We start from the raw sequence: 12,179 nt of genomic DNA on the forward strand, positions 1-12,179 counted from the left end.
TTTACAGCAAGCAGGGGGTGGATACAGGGAGGCAGGTTATGGCTGGGCCTGAGGATGCACTCTCTTACAGAGCTGTCCAGACATGCAATAGGCTAGCTTATGAGGTGGTGAGCTCCCCATTGCCGGAAGTAGTAAAGCAGAGTTTGGCCTGGGAGCTTGAACTATATGAGTTCCAAGTTCCTTTCCATCACTAATATTGATGATTTTCTCTTTTGCAAAGGCTGTGCTCAATTGCCTCCATCAAGCAAACTGGGAGAATGCCCATGATGATAGAATTTCAAAATATTCAAGAATCTCAAGTCCTTGTTCTTCTGTGCCTCACATTTTCTGAAGCTACCACATGTTACCTGGCAAGTGTTCTGTTAACACCTGGGGTGGCTGGTCATGCTGAGAGACCAGTATAATGCATGGCACTTATAACTCTAGTTTTAGGGTCCCCTTGTCAAGATTTCATACAGAACCCCAACTATTAGACTGAGGTACTCCTGTTTAATGCTGTGCAGTCAGTGCACAGCTACAGAGAAGTTGATGCTCCCTCCAGAAGTCATCCTTTGCTTTCACAGCATTTCGTTGTCTTCCCCATGAATGATGACTTGTCCAAATACAGACTTTGGGTATTGCATTTTGGATGCAAATAGTTTATCCACTTTAGAGAACTTTGCAAAGTTAAAAGATATTCGAGAGTATCTGTGTGAGGTATAATTAATTACAAATTAAAGGGACAATTATATTATCTTCCCAAGTAGGAAATTAGTTGTGAACCTAGTTTATTGGACAGAATGGATGAAAATTATGAAACTTTTGAATGAAGTTTCTTAAATTGTGGTCAGGGACCACCTACTTGTTGAAACACAGATTCCTGGGCCCAGCCCCATACTGTATTAGTTTTTTATTGCTGTGTTAACAAATTACCACTAACTTAGCAGTGTAAAACAACATGTATTTATTATAGCATAGTTCTGAAAGTCACACATCTGGGTGGTGAGGCTGAGTTCTTTGTTTAAGGTGTCACAAGGCCAAAATTAGGGTCTCACTAGGCTAGGTTCTTATTGAAGGCTCTGGGGAAAACTCCAGTTCAAAGCTTACTCAAGTTGTTGGCAAAATTCAGTTCCTTGCTGGCTGTCAGCTGGGGGCAGCTCTCTGCTTGTGGAGACCACCCACATTTCTTCCCACATGGCCCTTTCCATCTTCAAACCAGCAAAGGCACATGGAATCTTTCCCATACTTGGAATCTCTCTGATTTCTTTTGCTGTTACATGTCAGAGAAAACTCTCTGCTTCTAAAGAGCTCATACGATTAGAGGAGGCCCAACCAGATAATCTTTGTATTTTAAGATGCACTGACTTGAGACTTTAATGACATCTGCAAAATCCCTTCCTAGCAGTAGCTAGATTAGTATCTGATTGAATAAACAGGGTACAGGGATCTTGAGGGGGCCATCTTTAGAATTCTGCTTCCCACACCTACTAAATCAGTGTTCCTTTAGTGAAGCCAATGAAATCTGTCTTAACAACATTCCAAGTGATTCTGGTGAATAATAAACTTTCTGAGAACTACTGGCTTAGAAGGATAATAAGAAAAGCAGTGAATGCTAGGTGTTAGGTGAGTGATGTAGAAAACAACTGTTATAGGACTTCCAGATGAGGGACCACTGAAGACTGAAGATGCCAATTATTGCAGGGCTGTTCATGGAGAAACTGGCCATCCAGAAAAGAACGGTGTAGGCTTTCCAGGCAGGACAGAAGGCTTGAGCAGAGATGTGAATGTGGAAAAACATAACTAGTTTTTCAGAGTACAATTAAATTGGGTCTGGATGGAGTGGAGGTATATAATTGTGATTTGGTGAAGGTGTGGGGTTGCGATTGTATTAATGTGTAGAACCTTGATTGCCAGGTCAAGGAGTTGAAATAAAGAGAAGCCACTAAAAGTTTTTAAGAATAATTATGTTTAAAAGCAATGTGACTTTATTCCCCTTATCCCATTTACTCACTGGATTTCCCTGCAGTTGAAGGTTATTTGATTTGCTTTTAGCAAAGTCAAAGTCTTGGTTGGATTCCAATGATGGCCAAACATTTTTATTATTTTTATTCATGGGGATGAGAAAGGAAGGTTTTCAAGTTGTAAGAAATGAGCTGACATATGGAAAGGGTGAGATGACCGAGGCTTCAGATTCTCTGGTTGAGGGAGAGTGAGAGCAGCAATCTGAGTCTCTTTTAGAAGCACCTTTCTACATATTCTGATTCCTAAAATGTTTTCTGTTCACCATCCTTCAGGTATAAATGTATTCCAAAGACCCAAGATTCTTAACGGGGCATTGTGCTGGGGGAGGGGGTGATTATTAGTCACTACCTTGTCATTAGAATAGAAAGATGAGAGTCAGTTTTGTAGCTTGGAACAGAAGGTGGACTACCTTGGAGCCAGGTTCGATAGCTTTGAATACCAGATGAAGACTGCAGATACAGGAGGGTATCATCTGACAAGCATCTTAAGCAGATGGATGACAGAGTGGGTGCACTGGAGAGTGTTGTTAATTTAATGACTACGGATAATGCTTCTTTAAAATTGAAAGCAAGACACTGGGAAACAGCCAGCAAAGCTGCAACTTCTGGGTTTCTGGCCTCCTGGTAGATATAGATGGGGGAAAAGGGAGGGACATATGTAGTTCTGAGTTCTGAAAAACTCAAACTGCTTCTCAGAAGAAGCAGTATACACCTTACTCAGAGGAATTTTTGAGGATTTGAATCAAATTTTCTTCCCAGGAAAGTAGGAAATCACTTTATTTTAGTGGCAATTCTAAACCTTGTGTTTAAAATATGAAACTAATTATAGAAAAAATTATATAGGCTCTTCCTTCCCCACCACTGATATGGGGAAATTCTCCTGAATTTCGGTATCACTGAACCACACAATTTAGCATTTAGTGATGCTTTGCTTAGAATCAGAGACTACAGAACCTCAGGAACTCTGAGCTCTTAAAATTCATCTCATCCCATTATCTCTTAAATTCATTATTATTTTATTATTTTTTTGCTGAAGAAGATTCACCCTGAGCTAACATCCAGGCCCATCTTCCTCTATTTTGTCTGTGCGTCACTACCAGAGAATGGCTTGACAAGTGGTGCAGGTCTGCTCCTGGGATCCGAACCTGTGAACCCGGACCTCCAAAGAGGAGCACATGGAACTTTAACCACTCAACCATGGGGCCAGCCCCTCTTAAATTCATTATTTTACTTATTCTTTAATGATCAAGAATAGCTGCATCATGCTATGTGAGGTTCTAGGAATATAAGGATGAACCAAACACATCACTCTCTTCACGGAGCTCACACTCTCTTCACGGAGCTCACACTCTAGGAAACAAACAACAAAGCAGTTCTTGTTCCAAGCTGAGCCTCCACTGTCACTCCAGCAGCAATGAGACTTAGAGGGATGGTGAGAGGAGGGGCTCATCAGTACTACACCCCTTCACCAATGTCAGGGGGCCCAGCAGGGAGCTGAGGCTCCTCCCCAACCTGGAATCAATGAGACTGATCAAGGTGGAGTGAACTGTTACTATTCAGCCCTAAACTTCTGACTCCATGGTACCAGTGGGGCACAGTAGGGACCTGAACTGAGCTTACACCCCAACTCAAAGGCAACGAAATGGTGTGAGTCAGTTCCCTACTTTAAGTGGGAAGGTGTCTTAGGGGCTGAATGGGTAGCTGAACTTCCACTCCACCCATCTGCAATGAGGCACTGTGAGTCATTACTCCATTTTTGCCCGAGGCGATGTCAGCAGGGCCCAGTAGGAAGCTGGACATACACATTCACCTAGCCCTTAAATTGTACCTCAGCTGGGGGACCATCTACCAAAACGATCAAATAAGATCTAAAGTCCCTAATACAATATACAAAATGTCCAGATACAATAAAAAAAATCACTCATTATCAAGAACCAAGAAAAACACAACTTGAAAAAAAAATGATAACCAATAGACACCAACACCAAGATGAATCAGATATTGGAATTATCGGACAAGAATTCCAAAGCAGCCATCCTAAAAATACTTCAACAGCAATGACAAATTCTCTTGAGTCAAATGAAAAAAAGAGAAAATCTTAGCAAAGAAATAGAAATGATAAAAGAGAACCAAATGGAAATTATAGAACTGAAAATCATTAAAAGCAAAATAAAATACTCCATGGGCTCATTAGTAGAATAGAGATGACAGAGGATAGAGTCAGTGAACTTGAGGACAGACCAATAGAATTTACACAATTTGAACAACAGAGAAAATAGACTCAAAAAAAAGGAGAGGAGAGAGAGAGAGAGAGAGAAAAAAAATATTTGAAGAAACAATGTCTGAAAACTTCCTAAACTTGATGAAAGATCTAAACATACATATTCAAGAATCTGAGCAAACTTTAAGCGGGATAAACCCTAAGAAACCTATGCCAAGATACATTAAAATTAAACTTTGAAAACTAAATACAAAGAAAAAATCTTGAAAGCAGCCAGAGAGAAGGAACACAGTAGTTATCAATTAGTTCGAACATCAATTTGAATTGAATATCAATTCAAATGGTAGTGAATTTCTTATCTGAACCACAGAGGCCAGAAAAAATTGACACACAATTTTTCAAGTGCCGAAAGAAAAGAACAGTTAACCCAGAATTTTATATCCAGCAAAAATATTCTTCAGCAATGAAGACAAAATCAAGACATTCTCAGACAGAGGAAAACTAAGAATTTGTCACTAAAAAACCCTACCCTTAATGAATAGCTAATGGAGTTTCTATAAAGAGAAAGGAAAAGGAAACAGAAGAACATTTGGAACTTAAGAAAGAAAAGAACATCAGAATGGGTAAAAATTGGGGTAAATATAATAGACTGTTCTTCTCATGAATGTCTTAAATTATATTTGATGGTTGAAGCAAAAACCAATACACCTTCTGATGTAGTGCTTAATGTATGTAGAAGAAATACTTCAGAAAATTATATTTAAAAAATGGAGAAGGTAAAGTAATCTAAAAGTAAATAAGGTTTCTATACCTCACTTGAAGTGATAAACATTGAGACTAGTAAACTGTAATAAGTTACAGTCTGGAATGGAAAAAAGATGTTTTTCTCAAACTAGAAATCTACTCGTCAACAAGAAAACTCTCAACGGACAGTACGTTGATGAGAAATACAATTTTATTGTGTTCTCACACACACAAAAAATCATCCCAGTACTTACTGGATTGCATTTGGATCAGAGAGATCTCTTTTGGCAATGCAAGTTGGAGATGGGAGTAGAAGCAGTGGGGCTTGAAAAAAGTGGATGAGTTCCAGTACCTGAATTCTTTCTTAAATTCCGTGACAAACAGACTTCTAGCTCAAGTTTGAACTCATCTAAGGAAGACTGTCTCTGTCTTCTCCAGGTATTTTTACTTTTGATTTGCAGTAATGTTCCTAAGCAATTGAAATCCAATCCTAGCATGTGTTTGGCCCCACCAGCAGGCAAAAGCAGGAATTAATTTTGTTGCCAGAGGCCTAGTTCTGGTTTCCCAATTATAAGTCATAAGTAAATACAATGATAATGGATGGAAGCCTTCCACTCTCCTCTGCCATGTTATGTAATTACATAGATCTCCATGGAGAGGAAGCCAAGATCCTAAATCCAGCCCAGGCATCCACTGTGACCCTAGAACCTAAGTGCAATTTAAAACACAGTGTCACTTCCAGCAAACAAGTTTTAATTTAGGCCTTTGCACTAATGCCTGTTTTGTCCTGCACTTGTGAACTGGGCTAGACTACACATAGGCTTTGAGAACTGCTTTTACCTTTAACTTGAAATCCCTTTCCCCAAGGCCCACCCATGTGATGATCATGGTCTTCAGGAACTGATCATTTTCAGAGCGAGAGAAGGATGAAGAAGGCAGCCCTTCAGGGGTTTGCAGGCGAGCTGACTAAAGCAATGTTTCCACTTCCCTATGCCTCTCTGGTCCTGCTGGGCCTTGCAAGTAGAGCCAACAAAGGAGCAACACTGGAGGAAGGTAGAAATGAGCTGAGTAATGTGAACCCATCCAAATAGAGACTCAGAGGCATGGCAGAGAAGCAGGGATAGCTCTTCATTTTTTGGCTGCTCTTACCCAAAGCTCCTTCCCTAGTTATCATAGCCCAACTCTCCCTCCAGGAGTATTTCATTATGTCCTCAGATTTTCCCTCTTGGAGGGTTGGAATGAGATGTGAAGGGCTTAAAACTCTTCTACAGATGTGGTTTTCAAACTTCAGTGGAGCGCTGTGCTGGGCATCCTGCTTGGAGTCAAGGAGACTGACATTTCTTCAAAGAAAATGTACATAAATAAAACAAATAAGAAGCTGCTCTTTGAAATGGGAGATAGGGATCCCAAATTCTTAATTTCTCAGCCTTCTCTTCTTCAGGGCTCCTAGGAGGCACCTCTTAGACCACAAGGGCTTTACACCATGCAGATGAATATTGTATCGGTGTCATATTATATCAATATTGTTCACAATATGGTGAAAACATAGGCCTGAACTTCTACCTTCTCATCCTGATGAACATTGCAGGATATTTCTCTAGAAGCCTGCTCAGGACACCAGCCACTTCCCCTCTAGCTCATGTAAGGACTGATTCCACCTCACTTTCTGTCAACCAGCTGTTGACTGGAGTCCTGCTCCCAATGACTGATCACTTGAGGGTGTGTAGTCACTTGACTTAGAAGAGTTGCCTATGTTATATTGCTGCTGCTGTGCTCAGCATCCTTGGGTCTGGGTTGGCACTTTGGACTTTTTAGTTCTCCATCATAAATGCCGCTTGTTAGTTTCTCTAGGTCTTGACCCAGCAGGTACCCATGTCATTCTCTGCTTGGAGGTGTCCGGGCATGCTTTGTGCATTTGAGCCAACCCATGTCCTGATAGCCCATTCTTCTATGGATAGCTCTCAGTTAGCAATTTACTTATAATACTGAGGCAGAATTTACATCCCAGTGGTCCTAACTCTGCTCCTTGAGAGTACCATGGAACAAGATTAATTTGCCTCTCACATGACAGAACTCATGTCTTCAAGTATCTGAAGACCGACCTCACGTCTTCACTGAGCCTTCTCTTTTTGTATTATGATTATTTTTTCAGGATGCATTTATCACTTTATTTTTAATACTAAATAGTAAAACTTGTTTATATGATCATTTGCAGAAATGATGTTTTCCTTGTCTTAAAAAGAAGCCAAAATCTTTATGAGTCAGGACTTCTATGAGGAGGTTTGTAGGACCTTCAGAGTAAGATGAATTTTCTTTGCACCATCACCCTCCGCTTCCTTATTTGGCTACTGTTCCGGACCTGGAGCAGTAATTGATCAAGAAGGATGTTTCTGATTCCTGAGGGTTTAGATACAGTATGTGTGTGTAAGGGGAAGTGTCAGTTGGTAATGACCTGCACGCTATCTGAGGTAACTCTTCTGCTCACCCCACGACCACCAATGAACTGTGCTGTTGGCTTCTGCCATCATGCCTGGGCTCCTTTCCCAGGCTCTGGAAGGGACATATATTAATGTTTGTTCATCCATCTTCTCCTTGTAAATGCGTAGTCTTCCTTTTTGTCTCTCTAGTGCCCAGCACGGTGGCAAATACAAAGTAGGCACTCAATAAATAGTTGGTGATTGAATGGATAGGTAAATGAAGTAAGAAAAAGCCCCAAAGCCGTTCTCTCTTCTTCTTCTTCTCTTTTCTCTGTTTATCTCTGCGTCTTTGTCTGTCTGTCTCTCTCATACACACACATGCCCCCACCTAGGAGCGTCCAATTACACACCAAGGCCATGCACTAATTTTTCCCCTCACCAGCTCAAGGTTTTAGCATCATGTCACCCTGGCTGCTGGCTTTGTCTGATAGTGGATGCTGATTGCAGGAACTGAATTCTCCTGCTGTTCTGAGTGGCTCAGTCCATTTATTCTACTTACAATAACTGATTCCTGTCTCATGCCTCCCACTCCATGTGTGTCCCACAGTTTCATGTCCCCAGCAAATTCTGATCAAGAGTACTCTTGGCCTGGGCCCCTGCTATCTACAGTTAGATCTCCCTACTTCTAACTACCTAAGCTTCTGCTCATTGCCTCAGTTTTCCTTCGTTCATTTATTCATGGAGCAAACATTTTTTGTATACTTACTCTATTGCTGAGAAAACAACAACGAATCAGATAAGGAAAACAACAACTGGTCCTTTCTTAAGAAGCATGGAGTCTAATGGAACCCCACTCTCCTATGAAAGCCTTCATCTGTTGTCTGCTACTGGGACCTCCCTTGGGAGTTCACCTGGTTCCCGCTGAGTCTATCTGTTCTCTGGGTCCTGGCCTTATCCTGTTTCCCCTCACCACCACCTCACTGCTGCTGCCTAGGTCCTGTACCTGACCCCTGTGAGTCCACTCTGGAAGCCTGCGCTCACCGAAGTCAGCAGAATGCTTCCATGGGTGCCCATGACCCTGTGGAGGCATCATTATATCCCATGTCACTGACACCCACAAGCACATACACACACACACACACACACACACACACACACAGACATCCATAAACACACACGTGCGCGCGCGCACACACACGTTTATAAGCCTTGCTCCATTGTACTCCACCAGAAAAGAGAATTTTAGTTATATCAGTACGTCTTTGATTCTAAGACTTCCTGTTACATGCCCCCAAACCTTTACACTTGCATCGATGACTAGGAGACTGGGGACTCTGATAGGATTTCCTGAAATATACAGCGGCAAGTGCCTAAAGTGCCAGGCTCAGCTCACTGGTTCTGTATCTGAATATGAATAGTGGGTGGTAACAAGGACAAAATTTTTTCTTTTTTCCCTAATTTCATATTATCACACTGAATGCATCAGGGTACATATTCATTGCCTTAGCCTCCTGGGTTGAAACGCTGTGCTCACGCATAATCAGATAAGGAGAAATGGCCTCCATCCTCATTTTGAAACTCAATGCACCTGGAACAAAGAACCTTTGATTCTGCTTACCATCTGTTGGGGGAAGAGAAGGCCTCCCACTGCCCCATTTGCCACACTTAAATAGAAGGGTGCATTCCCAGCAGGTGGTGGAGAGCTTGGCTCCACAACCCTGGTGTGGATTTCACCCTCAAACGCCCCAGATGAAGTTGGGTGGGAGTTCTCTGACTTCCCACGTTTGGGTGGAGTGAAATTTAATTTCTGAGTAGGAGGACTAGTAAGGAAGAGTCAATGTTCTGTAAACCATAGAATAAAGACAGAGACAAAAAAACGGATAATAAGTATATGTTTTATTTAATAATGTTCTCAGTAGTTTCAGTCATTTTTCTGTAATTTTCATGATGAATGCAAGCGATACTTTTCTGCATATCCTTAGTGTTGAGAAAACAGGCTGGGGAAATAATTTTTTAGTCAAATATAAAACTGTACATGATTCTAATACCTCGGAGGAGATTTCCTTCTACTTTCCATTGTTCTGTAAATGAAAAGTAAATTATGCTTTGTTAAAAAACTTTCCGTTGAATAGTTTTATAGCAAATGTTTCATTCACTTCAATAAATAAATGTACAATATTTTTTGAAAATTGAGACTCAGGCTTTGTAAAATTTAACAACTCCAGCAAATTAGTCTCTCTGGTTCTTATTCTGCAATAGAAAATTATACTTTTTAACTTTTAGTTAAGTAACATTTAAATAAAGTGTCTAATTCACTTTCGAGTCGTTGTGAAGCGTTAGACCTGAGATGCACAAAGGTAGTTAATGTTAGAAAGCTAAAGGATTTTTAATGATTTTGCTCCATCTTAATGAGGATGCCTTCTTAATGAGTGGCAGCATGGTTGAGTAGATAGAACACTGCTTTAGAAATTAGGCTTCTGGAGACCTGTTTGCAGGACTTCCAATGTGTCACTCTATGGCTCTTTCCTGATGCCTTAACCTCTCTAGGCATTTGATTTTTCTTCTATAAAATGGAAATAATAAATACTGTATCCACAAAGCTCTCAGGGATCCTTGAATAAGAGGAGCTTTTTACATGTAAATAATATAGAAAATCATGGTGGACCTACCTCAAGTCTACAAGGGGCATTCAGCAGATTTCGTTTGTGAGACCACTAATGCATTATTTTAGATCATGGGTTAATTTCTTTGTTCTGTGTTTGTAGTATTGTTATTTTGATTGATCTTTGGGAATGGGCATGAGGGAGGAATGGAAGAAGGAAGAACTGAATATATTGAAACAATTATTTTTGCTTCTGAATGTAGATTGCATTTTAATCAAAACAGTTAGTAGAATTCAAGCACTGCCCTACATGATATTCTATGAGAGGTCCATAACCTTCACAAAACCTCAAGTCTGGCTTTTTGCTTTGAAAAAAATTTGGGGGGGCAGATTATAGTTGCTACTTCATGTCCTTTTGGATGCTTTGTAAGCACAGAGCAAGCTACCCTCTGTACTCTTGATTCTTACACAGCAACAAAGAAAGGAAGAGGGGCTATTGTCTTAAAAGCTGAGCCTTCTCAAAACTGCATGATCATGGCTGGTCACCATGGCCAGGCAGCCAGTTGGGGTGGGGCTGGGACCTGGCACTGATGTCCTTACCAGCAGTGACAAGAGGTGTGGGAGCTGCTTTCTGGAAGGTCAAATGCCTTCTAAGGGGTGGGGTAGCTATGTCAGGTAAATAGTCTGTTATGGTGACTGAGGAGGTGGAGGAGACGGTTGACAGGCATGGGGAATCTGGAGTATTGATTCTTGGAAGGACAGGCAGCAGGGAGGGAGGGTCAGCATCAGTGAGAACTGAAAGCAGGCAGCCACGCCCAGTGCTGGGCTCTGGAGTCAGACCTTGAGCTTTGTGGAGAATAGATTTTGAAGTCATAGGAGTCTAGGCTTCGAATCCTCGTTCCATCATTTCCTGGACAGGGTGATTTGGGGAAAGATGTGTCACTTCTCAGAATCTCAGTTTCAGCTTCTGTAAAATGGATTGAATTGTACCGTGCTGGATTATTGTGGGGATTTGAGCAAACAATGTTTGCAAAGGGCTAAGTCTAGTCCCTGACATTTATTAGTATTGAAGGTAAATTGTGGCTCCAGCCTGGGAAGGTTGACGACCAGTGCTGAATGTTAAGTCACTTCTGTATACCGTCAGAATTGATCCTGAGAACAAAGAGAGTGGAGTAGTAGATAGGTCTGAGCCTGGAGGTGAGTTTGAGACTCCAATTGTGGGGAGTGCTGCTGAGCCTGGAAAACAGACTGAGGCTGACTATGTAAGCTTCATTGTGTGTATGTGGCTGGTTTTACCTTCCTCTCAAAGATGGGTTCATGTCTTAGTCATCTTTGTATCTCCAGTTCCTAGCACAAGACCTGGCACTATATGTAAATAATTATACAATAAAACCAAATAGAATAAAAGTACGGTATCTAAAGTGGGATTGCATACCTTCCCAGAAAGGCAGGGCCAGAAGTACTCTGGCATTCCTCATTTCAGTCTTAAATAGGAATTTAATTTAATCACTCAGCCCTGTTCTCTGACACACAGCTCCAACTTTGATTTTGTATATTATGAGCCTCTCAGATTAAGAAATAATCCCTTGAGTGGCATGCAAATATATGAGTGCATCAGGTGGGATCCTATGTAATATGCCTACCTAGGTCCAGTGGAATATTAGGTTGTAGACAATAAATTATTCTAGAGGAATAATGGATAATCCATCTTCTGTTGTACAGCTGCTTCTCCCTAGAAATGTGGTGTCTTTCGTTATTTCTCTATAACTGGTAGGACTAAATTTATAAACAACTTATTCATTTAGTTATATGATATTTTTCAGTATCTTTTGTGTGCTGTTTCATATATATGATGCACTTGATTCATTGGGCTAGGTTTATCATAGAGATAACAGGAGATATCCCAAGTCACAGAACCCAGATTGCAAGAAGTTCAGGAAATCTTTTGTTGGGCTCAGACAGAATGTGTTTGCATCCCATGTGTTTCTTTGTGTCTCAGCCCAAACATGTGAAGTTGTTTAGGGAGAATTTTTTTCCTGGTTAAAGCCAAATCAAGAGAAATCATCAGTTGTTGGATGGTTTCTGGATGAAGGTGTAAATGTCTTGCAACATCCTAGTCGTGAGGGAGCACATTCATTCAAGGTTTATCCCAGGGGCACTCAAAACTTGAGTCAGATTTTTCTAACATTACATGG

The sequence above is a fragment of the Ceratotherium simum genome, chromosome 2, assembly GCF_057802395.1.
Source record: "Ceratotherium simum simum isolate JZ-2026a chromosome 2, ASM5780239v1, whole genome shotgun sequence".
NCBI lineage: Eukaryota > Metazoa > Chordata > Mammalia > Perissodactyla > Rhinocerotidae > Ceratotherium > Ceratotherium simum.